Source organism: Urtica dioica, chromosome 4 (genome assembly GCF_054948205.1).
Source record: "Urtica dioica subsp. dioica isolate 48M chromosome 4, U.dioica_male_clone48M_v1_H2, whole genome shotgun sequence".
Classification (NCBI taxonomy): domain Eukaryota; kingdom Viridiplantae; phylum Streptophyta; class Magnoliopsida; order Rosales; family Urticaceae; genus Urtica; species Urtica dioica.
Genome location: NC_142759.1, coordinates 45864942 through 45877821, shown reverse-complemented (window position 1 = coordinate 45877821; position 12880 = coordinate 45864942).

Below are 12880 nucleotides of genomic sequence, written 5' to 3'. Positions count from 1 at the left end.
TTAAGTTTGTTTATGGACTAAAGACTAATGTTTTATCATAAAGCTTCAAACAGACAAGAAAGAATGAATGAACGTTTCAACTTTTTATTAATGAATAAGCAATTACAAGCAAGAGTCTTTGTGAGACTTTATTACATCAAATGTATAAAATAAAGACTACAACTCTTCTTGTGGGCACCATTGACAACATATATAGCCTTTGATGCATTCGCAGCCAGCGAGGTAGGCTTCAAGATCAGTCGCCAACCTTCCTTTCCCAAAATCGCTTGGTTGAAGCGACCGAGATCCCATAATCCATGGCCTCGCTCATATTTTTGGAGGCATAGCTTAGCCCAACACTCCTAGTAGATCTTACTATTTTACAATTATCCGGATCACCGCTATACCAAAATCTCACCATAATCACCTCCATCTCCTCACAAAGGCCCGATGGGAGCTCAAAAGACCCTCATATAGTAGCAGGGAGGGCAAGGGTGACCGCCTTAATCATAGTCACTCTCCTAGTTTGGGAGAATAATCGGCCTCGCCACGAGCTGAGACACGATCTAACATTGTTGTACCGTTTGGAAAGCAATCTTCTTCTTTTGGCCAATGAGACATGTTAGGATTTGAGGCCGAATACCTCTCACAATCAGAAGAAACAAAATAAAAAAAAGAAAGATAAAGAATAAACATCCGATTTATAGTGGTTCAATCTCAACGTGAGATCTACATTCACTTTGCAAATTTCACTATAAACCTAATTGGCTTTGACAATCTTTACCGAAGCTTCACTCTTTCATTTTTTCCACACATACAAGAGTGATGGCTACAACATATTTATAGAGAAATATCTAGGGTCAATGCATGCCTGAATCCCCCTAGGAGCTTCTCTCTTACTCTATAAGGAGCGTGTGTCCGCTTTTCTTACTATATTTTGCGGAAAAATATTTCACTTAGAAAAAACATCTTAAAATATATCATATAAACTAGCTTGCGAAAATAACTGTAATGATTTGCGCTGATTTTTTTTAGTAATTTGCAATACATACTTATAACGTCATAGCGTTACCACCTTTTACCAAATACTTACTATAATGTGTTCAAAATCTACTTTAAACATCTATATAAAAACAATTAGAAAATCCGGCGACTTGTATGAAAAACTAAAAACTCTCGAGCACCACAACTAATGGTCAACACTAGACAAACTTTTCTTGTCTTTACACTTTGCATTTCCCCTTATTTATCACACCCAATGTTTAAAATATCGGCAATATATAGGGATATATCGCCGATATTCTCGTTTTTTAACATTCGGTAAAAAAATCCATAATAAATATTACTGTTTTATATGAAATCGTTTAAATATAAGAAAATATCGCGATATTTTCAAAATATTGCGATAAATTGGTTAGTTATAAATGGCCGATATATCGAAAATAATTATAAATCGTTCGGCTCTGTGGAGAAGTTATGCCATAGCGGCGATAACCCAAAAAAAGCTTCATCTCCATCAAAAATCACCGCGCTTAGAATGAATGTTATGGACGAACGTAGATAGCCACTGATATCTCGACCATGACTGCATGGTAAGCTCCGAAAATTAAATTTGTGATGTTTTAATTTGTTTTTCATTTTTAGATAGATTTAACTCGATTTTTGTTGAAATTTTTGCATATTTGAGATTGGTACGTGATTACCTTTCAGAACCCCAATTTTTTTTTAAAGTTTCGGTGAGTTTTTCAATTTTCCGACGACCCGCCACCTATATTGATGGCGGCCGGGGACTTGAAAATTTACAGAATTTTTATTTAAAAGAGGTTAGTGTAGAAATTATGGTATTGTAAAAATTAGGATATTTCGATGTGTGAATTGGAATTTATGATTGTGGACGGGAATATGTGATATTGAAACTAGGTTATATAAATTGTTATTTTAGAAAATGCGAATCAAAACTTGTGATTGTGATTGTGATTAAGAAGTTGCGAATTATAAATTGTGATATTGTACGTGTGAATTGGAATTTATGATTGTAGACGGGAATATGTGATATTGAAATTAGGATATATAAATTGTGATTTTAGAAAATGTGAATCAAAACTTGTGATTGTGATTACGAAGTTGCGAATTATAAATTGTGATATTGTACATTTGAATTGAAATTTATGATTGTAGACGAGAATATGTGAAATTGAAATTAGGATATATAAATTGTGGTTTTAGAAAATGTGAATAAAAATTTGTGATTGTGATTGTGATTAAGAAATTGCGAATTATAAATTGTGATTGTGAATTTTTTATTTGCAAAAATGACCGACGAAGAGGCAAGAAAGTATTCTATGCCCATCCAAGGGAGTGCGAACCGTGTTCAAGTACCACTTTTGTGATTTGCAAATGAAAGATGGCGGGATAATTCGAATTAAATATCAATTGAGTGCTAACAATCCCAATAAAAATGCGAGAGCATGCACTAAAGTTCCTCCCGAGGTTCGAAAAGAGATGCGAGAACTGCTTCTACGAAGCTCCCAAAAGAGGTAGAAAATAAGAGTTAGGATACTAACGTCGATCGAAGGTTGACACAAAATCTTGAAGATTCAGATGAAGAAGTCAAAGCGAAAAGAGAATTCTTCAGACAATTAAAAAAGAACAGCCAAGAAGAAGCCTGAAACAGATGTTCTAGGAGGTTTGAGGGTCCCGGTGGAGGCTCGGGGATAGTGCCCCCCTCAGTCCGTCTGTATATCGATCAGAGAGTGCGAAGCAACAAAGGATTCCGGAGATGGTGAATGCGATAAGAAAAAACTAGTAGGTCGCCTAATGAGCAAGTTTTTCATCCACACGAATATCGCGTTCAACAAAGTAAAATCTTATCATTTCAAGAGTATGATATATGAAGTCGTCGAAGTTGGTAAGACATTTTTTTTAAATGCTTGATTATAGAGTTGTGGAGCAACGGTCATGGAAGCCTTTTTTTGGACTTCCCATGATATGGTTTGCTCCATTTATGAGCCGATGTACGCAGCTCTACGTGTCATGGACACTGAAGTGGTTCCCACTCTCGAAATGATGTACAACGTGTTTGAGTCGATGGTTTCACGTCTGTCCCACCTTCAAGGCAAACAATGGGTGGTAGACATTGTGACTGAACGGTGGAAGAAGCAGCTACATTATCCGTTAGATGAAGCAGCTCATTGGAAAAAATCAAGGCTTCAATATAACCCCAATGTTGAGATGCATAGCGAATATATGCAAATGGTGACTAGAGTCTTTGATAAGTTGCATCCACACGAAGACTACACCGATATTGGCAAAGAGGCGAGCAATTGTTCGTTTTTAATCTCGATATTAATTACGTGCATATTAATTTTTGGACGTACAAAATTGAAGCAATTGTTTGTTTTCGGTGTAGATGATTTATTTCGCTGATGCAATGGGTGGATGAGGAGAACAAGATACCATAGCCGCAAGAACAAACATGCCACCAGGTACGTTATTTTTTTATTTTCATATTAAGTATGAAGTTTTTAATTACACGCTATATGACTTGTTTTCATTTTCAGCCGGATGGTGGAACGTTTTTGGACATGAATGTCTCACATTGCGAAAGCTGGCAATGCGCATCTTGTCTCAAACAGCATCATCATCCGCATGCGAACGGAATTGGAGTACGTTCGCATTGATCCACACAAAACAAAGGAACCGATTGGCTTACAAACTCTTGGAGTAGCTTGTACTTTGTAGCTACAACCAAAAGCTGCAACTCAGAGACATGGAAGCTACGAATGACGGGGTGGGTAGACAAGATCGATATGAGATCCTCGAACGATCAATGGCGACAGTGGGTAACAAAAACCTAGATGAGAAAATCCTTGATAGGATTCAACCAATCCACCTCGATGATGATATTGGTAACCCTAATCCTGAAGTAGCTACCGAGGCTCGAAATTTGGTGTTGACGTCGATCGAGTTATGCGGGACGATGTTGGCCATGATGGTGGTAGTACTGTTGGTGGTGGTGACCCGAGGGGCCAAAGAGATGGACATGGCTTTGGTACTCCACGTGATGTTAGCGGTTTTGGCCAAATTGGTGGTGATACTGGTCCAAATGACAGGCCAGATCAACTATCCACATTTGATTATTTTTTTGGCTCTCCACCGACTTATCCAGCTCCATGGTCTCGTGTGTCGACTACTGATATTGATCAAATTTCTTCTCAATTTTATTCGATGTCGTTCTCGAGATCTCATGCTCAAGCTCAACTATCAACGAGCTGCCTTTACACTCCGTACGAACAGTTTTCTATCATCAACGTATTCATCGGCCTGGATCAGTACAACTATGAATGCCCATCAAAACCTACATGGAATACTATTCATCATACATGCCGTGGCCAGTATACTGTCAAGGTCAGCTGGTGCAACCCCACACGTTTCAACCTCCTCGATACTCAACCTACAACTGATTCGGACTTTCAAAGGTTGTAGTCTTCTACTCTTTTTTCATGTTAAGCATTTCAGAACAGTTTCTTATGTTTTGTAATGTCTACTTTAAGTTTATTTCTTGTCATGAACTTTGTAGTGTTTGATTTTGTATTTTTATTTGTTATAGGATTTATGTCGATATATCTGTCGATAATCGATATATCACTGATATAATTGGTAGTCGGTATTGAAATGGATATAGAATGTCTGTCGATGTATCCGTAAAATCAAAACCTCAGTATGGGTATCGGTAACGATATTTTAAACATTGAACACACCATTGATATTCCTATGGGTTTGAAAATTCAATAAGTGGAACAACTAACATATTATAATGCTCGTGCAGATAACAAATAAGATGAAAGAAAGAGTAAAGAAATTTTAAGAATTCACACATCTATCTAAATAGGATTAACCCAACCCATATTAGATTAACCCTAAGCACATATAGAAATAAGCAACTCGGTCTTATGAACATCGTCATACGTCACTTGGGTATCTATCTCTCTTTTTCGTCTAGGATCCACTGATCGTTACCGCAACTTTGCTTTCTTCAGTAAGGCGTCAGGCGGAAGAAGGGGGGGGGGGGGAATCCAGGATACCCTCGGCAACCTATATACTATATTGACCCTTGGGTCACGAGTTCGGGGAAACTCAAGCAGTACCATCGACGTCATTCCTAACTCACATTGCTATTCGTTGTTGGGGCCCTCTCTCTTGGCTAATCGATCTTCTATTTCTTAATATAGAGTGCAGAGTTGAACGGGATGAAATCCTAATCCTATAGACCTCTTACATCAATAAATTTCAAATCTACATAGTGTTGGAATTGGTGCCCACAAGAAGAGAAGTAGCCATAACTTATATACTTTTGATGTAATAAAGTCTTACGAAGACTCTTGCTTGTAACTGCTGAATAATGAACAAACTCTTCATAGTTTGCTTAAAACAACATATTCACAATCTAAGGATCAAAGGGCTATTGATCTCAATATGATTGTTAGGAGAATCTATGATGTTTGGTTATGAGACATAGAGAGTTGGAGACTCTATATTTCTTGTTGTCAAAGGTGCCCACAAGAAGAGATGTAGCCTTTACTTTTGTACATTTGATGTAATAAAGTCTCATGAAGACTCTTGCTTGTAATTGCTTATTTATTAATAAAAAGTTAAAACGTTCATTCATTATTCCTTGTGTGAAGCTTTATGATAAAACCTTAGTCTTTAGTCCATAAACAAACATAACAACATATGAAGAGACAAATGTAGATTTGCATGAACAAACTCTTCATGGTTTGCTTAAAACAATATATTCGCTATCTAAGGATCAAAGGACTATTGATCTCAGTACGATTGTTAGGAGAACCTATGATATCTGGTTATAGGACATTGAGAATTGGAGACTCTGTAGTTCTTCTAGGTATCTTCAGAAGGTACTGAATTGACCAGTGCACTTCTAGAGACAATATAAGAACAAACCATTTAACCTCTTATGTCTCGAGGTCACTACGTATGAATTGCATCATGCTTAACTGAATCCTCAAAATGATACATGCCATTTCATAGCTTACGTATTCTCATTTGAGAAAGTCAGAGTTCGGATTCACTATGTGATTCTTAACAAGACGTATTGGTGAAGTACTAAGTTATGAAGATGTCATGAGTAACTTTGTGAAGATCTCATAGATATGGAATTCATGTACAAGATTGCTGAAATGCTATGTATATCACCTCATGCTTTGTTCCTTGGAATGTGTATAAATAAAGTGGCCAGTGTCCACATTGAGTCTTAACTCTTTTGGATGAAACAATGTGACTTGTTAGCTTCTCGTCAATACATTGTTTCTAACTTATTCACAAGCGACAAAGGAGTTGAGGAAATAACAACTAGAAGGGTAAAATTGTAATTTTTGTAAATCTCGACTAGCTGATGATATTCATGAAGGGTAAACAAAGATAATATTCAGTGGATCCACTCATCATAATTTAGTTGAATTCTGGAGTAGAAAAAAAATTCATTTGAACCGAGAGATTTTCAGTGTCAACTCTTTAGTGGAGTGACTTGACATTAAGCTAAACTAGGAAAAGATTTGTGAACTTTTGAGTCCAAGTATTTTAGCTCAAGCTTTGTTCATTTGGATCCATGAGGTCACTATCACAAATCATATTGAGTAGGAATAGTTAAACTAGAAGCTAAGTCAAAACAAGAATGAGAGAAGTTTTACGAAAATTGTCAAAAAGGGTATTTTGTCTTTTTGGACATAGGATGAAATGAATGTCAATAAATTCTTTTACATGATCATATGATGACTCAAATCACTCGGCCATAATAAGTTTGTTGGGCCTTGTGGATTAATTTCATTTCATAGAATTTTACTTGAAAATTCTTAATGGACCTTTCTTATGTTGTCATGAACAAATGAAGAAGCTTCTAGAAGCTCCTTCTGGAAGAGGTGGCCGTCCAAATAAGAGGAAAAAGGAGACCAATTTTGTGCATTAATGTATCAAGATACTTTCCAAAAGAAAAAGAGGAAACAAATTTCCTTTAGAAGGAAAGAGAGGTGGGCGGCCAAATGGGTCAATGGAGAAGCAAAATAAAAGAGGATACAAATCCAAGGACTTGCTTGGCAAGTCTTGGCCGTGTGACTCTAAGGGAAGGAGAACAATATTTTCTCATGAATATGTGATATTCTATAGAAGAGGAAACTACCTTATTGAAGGTAAAACCTCTCCTATAAATAGAGCCATCATTCCCTTCATTTTATTCATTCAAAAGTTTTAGAGATTGAGAGCTTCTCTCTCTAGAACACTTGGCCGCCCCCTTCCCCCTTCTCTCTAAGTTTTCTTTCGTTTTTGCTTTGGCACCTAGGTCCACATTTGACCTAGTGTTTTAGCTCTTCGACTCCAAGACTTGTTCTTGAGTCGTCATGTTTAAAAGTGCTCACACACTAATTCCTTTCTTTCTTGAGTGATTCTAGTGATAGAAACTTTCGTGGTTGCTGAGTTCCCGAGGAAAGAAGAGAGACGTGCTGGGAGGGGAGAAAAACATTTCAACCTTCTGAAGGCTTCTCAACGTTCAAGCTTCTCAAAGATTAGTAAACATGTATTGCTCGTTTATAGTTTTAATTTATATGTACTTGCTCTTTGTCTAGATTAGTAAAATCGTTTTACTTGTTTTAAAGAAAATTTTTCTTGCTCGAAGCGTTAAATTTTTTCTTAACCCTAGATCAACTCCAACAAATGGTATCAGAGCTATGTGTTGTCGATCGTTTTCGGAAAACCCGAGACACCAAGAAGACACGTCGCTCAAAGGGCCGATGGTTAGGCCGGAGGTCTTGAAGAGCGGCAAGCCTTCAAGCCCTCGCCCAAACTCTTGACTCCTTGAGTCGAGCCTAGCCCCTCGAGTTGAGACTTGAGTTGGCTCCTCGAGTCGAGCCTCGCCCCTCGAGTTGAGACTTGATTCAGTCTCCTCGAGTCGAGCCTCGCTCCTCGAGTTGAGCCTTGAGTCAGTTTCCTCGAGTCGAGCCTTGAGTCAGTCTCCTCGAGTCGAGCTTCGCTCCTCGAGTCGAGGCTCGAGTCAGTCTCCTCGAGTCGAGCCTTGAGTCAGTCTCCTCGAGTCGAGCCTTGAGTCAGTCTCCTTGGGTCGAGCTTCGCTCCTCGAGTCGAGCCTCGACTCGGATTCTATCCATCGAATAGCTACATTCATGTCACAAACCCGGGATGAAAAGCCCAAGATGGCTTTACGGGCCCGGTAGAGCGACGGTCGCGAAAAACCCACGAAGGCGCTGCCCAGCGCGCGCCGTGCCCGGACAGAGTCGCGCCGCGCGCACAGTAGCGCAAACCGCGCGCCGTGCGTGGTGCGGCGCTGCCTCTTGTGCGCCTCCACTTGAAGAGGTGCGCGCCCCTGGTCCCACATGGACGACGAAGGACCTTCGTAAGGCCCTCGAACACCTATATAAACCCCCTCTCACTGAGGGGGAAGTGATCCCTTCATCTCCTATCGATACGCTCGAATTCTCGCTCTCCTCTGCTTCTTTTGATGCCATCTTTTGCCTGAAGCATTCTCGTAAGTCCCTCTCGTTCTCAGAGGTTCCGAAGCACTCACGGGGACTTCCCGGACGTCGCTCCCTCTAACCGAACGCCCCCTCCCAGTGCTCAAGCACGCTTAATGGTGGAGTTGTTGTGTGGATGAGTATGAAGCAATCTTGCATTGCTGACTCCATAATGGGAGCAGAATATGTGCTGCTTGTGAAGCATCCAAAGAGGCTGTATGGCTTAGAAAATTCCTTAAGTATTTGGAAGTCGTTCCAAACGTCGACGAGCCCATGACCCTTTATATATTGTGAAAATAGTGGGGCTGTCGCTAACTCAAAGGAACCTCGAAGCCATAAGCACTCTAAACATATTGAGAGGAAATACAATTTGATTTGAGAGATCGTGCAGCGCGAAAATTTGGAAGTGAAGAAGATCTCAGAGGTAGACAACCTGGCAGATCCATTCACCAAGGCGCTAGCGAACAAGGTCTTCGACCAACATCGAGAGGGATTAGGTGTTGTCGCATGAAAATGAACAACTATTTAAAACCTCGGGCGGTTCGATCCAAGGCCGGACCAAGTGATCGCACCCGGGCCAAGAGTGTGAACTCGATAGTCTCGAGCTAGGGTTTTCTCCGATCAACCCGCCTCTCGGGAGAGGTAGGGGGTGAGGAGGAGGAGTGACCGTGCCTTGGTTGTCGGCTGCCTACGTACCCGTGCATGTGATCAGGTCAGAACGTAGTTCAAGCGTGTAGGACGCAGTATGAGGTGCGGAGCCTTGGTGGAGAGGCGTGCTCGACGAAGGAGACGGGGCGCGAGGAGTCCTCAGCAGCGTCTCAGAACTTCGGAGATCGCGTACGCGTCTGGCGTGTTAGACGCGTGAGGGGAACTCTAGTCGAGAACCCTAGGGGCGTGTTTGAGCACCGGAGAACGTTTGGTCAAAGGGAGCGACGTCCGGGAAGTCCCCGTGAGTGCTTTGGAACCTTTGAGAACGGGGGAGAGAGAAGAGAATCTGCTTCAGGCCAAATATGGCATCCAGGGAAGCAGAGAAGAGTAAGAAATCGAGCGTGTCGATAGGAGATGAAGAGAATTTATTGGATTGAATGGGATTCAATGGGATGGCTTTCCCCTCAATGGGAGGGGGTTTATATAGGTGTTTGGGGGCCTTAGAAGGTCCCCTTTTTCGTCCATGTGGGACTAGGAACGCGCGTGCCATCAAGTGGAGGCGCATGGCTCGCGCGGCGCACAAAGCGCGGCGCACAACGCGCGGCGCGCGGCGCGCAGGTCACCGGGCGCGGCGCAGGATGCGCGGCGCATGGAGCGCGCGGCGCAGGATGCGCGGCGTATGGAGCGGGCGGCGCGGGCACGTCCTGGCGCGGCGCGCTGCCTGCTGCACGGCTGGCCGGCGCAGCGTGCTGTGCGCGCGGCGAACGGCTCGTCTTGCCGGGCTTTTGCGGGCCTTTAGGGGTCTTCGAATACCATTCTTCCCACATGAAATATGAAGGTTTCCACTTGACGAGAGTGACTCGACTCGAGGAGCAAGGCTCGACTCGACGAGAGTGACTAGTGGCTTGACTCGAGGAGCGACTAGAGGATGACTCGAGGCTCGACTCGAGGAACAACTCAAGGCTCGACTCAAGGAGCGAAACTCGACTCGAGGAGACTGACTCAAGGCTCGACTCGAGGAGCGAAGCTCGACTCGAGGAGACTGACTCAAGGCTCGACTCGAGGAGCGAAGCTCCACTCGAGGAGACTGTATGAAGTCTCAACTTGAGGGGCTAGGCTCGACTCAAGGAGTCAAGAGTTCGGGCGGGGGCTTGAAGATTTGCCGCTCTTCAGGACCTCCGGCCTGACCATCGGCCCTTTGAGCGACGTGCCTTCTTGGTGTCTCGGGTTTTCCGAAAACGACCGACAACATTAGCCCCCCAAGTTCGTAGCTCGGGAGGTGTTCCACGATGAACTTTTTGTTCTTCTGGTTGGGCGTTTGAGTAAAATATTTCCTGTGTCTTGTGACCCCGAGGAAAAATCTTTTCCTCTTCTTTTTCTTCTTTTTTTTTCTTTTTTTTAGGGGGCCGTGCGGCGCGCGGGCTTGGCGCGCGGCGCGCCCCGTGCGCGGGGCTGGTTCGCCTTGTTCGGGAGAACTCCGACTTTTTGGAGTTTTTTCTCCGATTTTGCTCCTTGTGGGAGTAGGATTTCGACTCCTACCCCCCTAGAAGTCTATAAATAGGCCTCCCCCCTTCTCTTTATTCCTCACTTTATTTTTTTTCTCTCTTTTCTACGCTTGTTTTCTCTTTTACGCTTGCATTATGGGTGTCCCTCCCCTTTTCTCAGTTGAGAGTCCCGAGATTGATTTCTCTCTCTTGTTTCAGGGTTCTGAACACGCAGAGGATGATATCTTCGCGGGATTAAGGGAAGTTCCTCTGCACGTGGAAGAAAACCCAAGCGGAGTAGAGCAGTGGCTGGAGGAAGGCGAGCTTGGTGCGTCCGTGCCCGCTGCTCAGCCCCACGAAGAGTGCGCGCCAACTGGGCGCGGTACAGGTGGGGAGTTTGATCATCCCGCATCCGGGGAACCTGCCCCTCGCCTCGTGATCAACTTAGTCGGCGAGGGGGTTCGTGACAAAGCCCGCCTCGACGTGCCGCAGTCCGACTTGGACTCTCAAGGCGTGCCGGGAGATGTTACGGACGCGGATGCGGTGACTCCGCTAGAGTCGGTTCTCGACGAGATCGACTGCGTGGACGATTTTGGTCCCGAGTCTGAAGATCCCGGAGGTGAGTCAGAGACATGTCCGGGGGCCGAAGGCCTCGCATCGGAGCGTCTCGAGGTACCGTCGGCAGCTGCCGCGGTCGTGTCGGAGGGCAGGGGCCCTTCCGTGGAGCCAGGGGGTTCTCAGCCCGAGACCCCTGACGCAGAGGCGTTAGTATCAGCGAGGTCGCTTGCTAGGACGGAGTGGTATCCCGAGGTGGGCTTTGCCGCTCCCGAGGACTTCGATTGTTCGGGGGTCGATGCTTCGAGCTCGCTCACCTACCGGACATTCGTCGGTCTCCGGGAGGCATTCGCCATTCCGTCGTCCGTGGCGCTTCTCCGTCCCTTACAGGGCGACCGTCCTTTCTGGCCTCGTCGGGGATTTGCCGCAGTTTCAGTTGCAAGTCTCAACTGCGGGTTGCGGCTACCGTTTCAACCCATTGTTCAGCAGCTTCTCGCCCGTCTGGGGGTGCACGCATGTCAGATGAGTCCGGCATTCTACCGCATAGTGGCGATGTGCCACATGGAGTAGCATTGCCAGACTGAGCGGGTAATGACCGTGAGTGATTTTCGCAATCTCATCGCGGTCTTCCCTGCGCCCGGGCAACCCAGTTTCTTTGTGGCCCGCGATCACCGGAATACTAAGCTGATCATCGATTCAGAGAAGTATAATCGACGACCATGGGTGTGGGTCTCGGCGGAGGCTTTTGGCGACGCACCGCTCCGGTTCGGCCCCTTGGCCGAGTTTTCTGCTGACGCGGGGGCTGATGACCTCGACTTTGTGAAGGAGATCCGGGGAATGTCGGAGGCTCGGAAAGCCGTCCAACGATTTCGTTCCCCTGAGCTGATGGCTTCCACCGGGTGGTTCCCGTCATTTCCACCTAGCAAGCGGACCGAGAGTGCCCCCAGTGCCGCATCATCTCTCTCGAGTGGCGCTCTTCAAGGTATGTCAATGTTTCACATTTCTTGTTCTTGTTTTTAGCTTAGGTTTTTGACTTTTGTTGCTTTTGTAGTCTCTTCGGCTAGGGCGAGGGCTCGAGCGCGCCTAGCAAAGGCTTCTCGGGACCCGAAGTCGTTGGTGGCGGTCCGTTTTCGGATTGCTGCTCGGAACGGTCTGGAGAAACCCGATACCGATCATCGGACGGGGATCGGTCCTCGCGCTTCTTTGAAGCGACCCTCCTCCTCGGCTTTACCAGACACGTCTTCGGACTCCAAGCGCGTAAACTCGATGGTCGACGTGGAGGCAGCGGAGGTTAGGGGGAATGTTCCCTGGGCCTTGCTCAATCTTCGATGAAGATGTGGAAGAGCGTTGTGGCCAGCAGCGACGTAGAGTTCTTTCGTCACGGCGTTTCCGATGCACAGAGAGTAAGTTTCCCTTGCCTCGTTTGTGATGAACCTATTTTTTGCTAAATTATCTTTTTGCCTTCTTAGGTGCTTGCTCGAGCGACCCGGGGCGAGAAGATCCTTCACGACCTTATCAGGCGAATGAGCCGTGCCCAGGAAGAGCTTGCTCAAGCGAAGTCTCAGCTGGCCCACGCCGAGCAAGGTTCTCACTCAAAGGCGGAGTCTCCGCGAGCAGCTTCAGGAGGCTCGCGTGGAATTGGGAGTTACCCGCGGCAAGTGCGACCGTGCTCAGGCGGCG